Source organism: Psammomys obesus, unplaced genomic scaffold, assembly GCF_907164565.1.
Source record: "Psammomys obesus unplaced genomic scaffold, mPsaObe1.curated_primary_1811, whole genome shotgun sequence".
In the NCBI taxonomy this organism is placed as follows: Eukaryota; Metazoa; Chordata; class Mammalia; order Rodentia; family Muridae; genus Psammomys; species Psammomys obesus.
The window spans coordinates 210,217-210,896 of record NW_026596152.1 but is presented as its reverse complement, the minus strand read 5'-3'; the positions used below and the strand labels follow the sequence as shown (position 1 = coordinate 210,896).

The 680-nt window shown below is 74.6% G+C and overlaps 1 protein-coding gene across 1 annotated transcript in view; it reads left to right on the top strand.

Annotated features, from left to right (window-relative positions):
* Positions 1-491: 491 nt before the first annotated feature.
* The window catches only part of Rabep1 (rabaptin, RAB GTPase binding effector protein 1), a gene marked incomplete in the record, with an annotated part of 80,499 nt that continues 80,310 nt past the window's right edge, over positions 492-680 (top strand). The window contains 1 exon segment of the mRNA XM_055594185.1: positions 492-680.

The window sequence follows — 680 nt, the reverse complement described above, 5'->3', positions numbered from 1 at the left end:
TTGGCACCCCGTGTCTTACAGAAGGAGGAGAGACCATAGCCTCAGCCACCCGGGGAGGGAATTCTGGGCTCACAGGAGGGCCGGGGACCTGGTCCGGCAGGGCCCGGCTGTGCAGACTCCTTGCCCTAGGGAGGCAGCAAGTTCTGAGCCGGGCTGGGAGGAATCTTCCAGGCCGGGAGCCTAGGGTCTTGCCCAGGGACGGGGCAGAGCTTCCCCCCCTCCCGGCGGGCTGGGTCTCCGGGCACGTGCGCGTACACCGGCCAAGGGGTGCGCGGAACAGCTCCTCCTGTCTTGCGGCCTCACTTGACGTCTCTTAGCCACTGTCCTGACGCAGGTTCCGAGGTTACGGCCCGGCAAGGTCACTCAGCGAGGCGGGCGGCGGCCGCTCCCGCGGCGCTCAGGCGGGCGCCCCCTCCTCCCGCGAGGCCCCGCCCCCGGGCGGCGTCACGTGCCGGCCCGCCCCCGCGCCTGCGCACTGCGTGTTTCCCGCTGTCAGGATGAGGAGGCGGAGGTCGGCGCTCCGGTCCGTCTCTGCCCGAGGCTGTGGCGGCGCCGGCGGCTCCGGGCCTAGCGGCTCCTCCCTGGGCGGCGGCGGCCGCGGCTCGGTCGACGCCTGCTCCGCCAGCTGAGCCCGCGGCGGCCCGGGACGCCGCCCGCCCGCCGTCCCCGCTCCCCGAGGC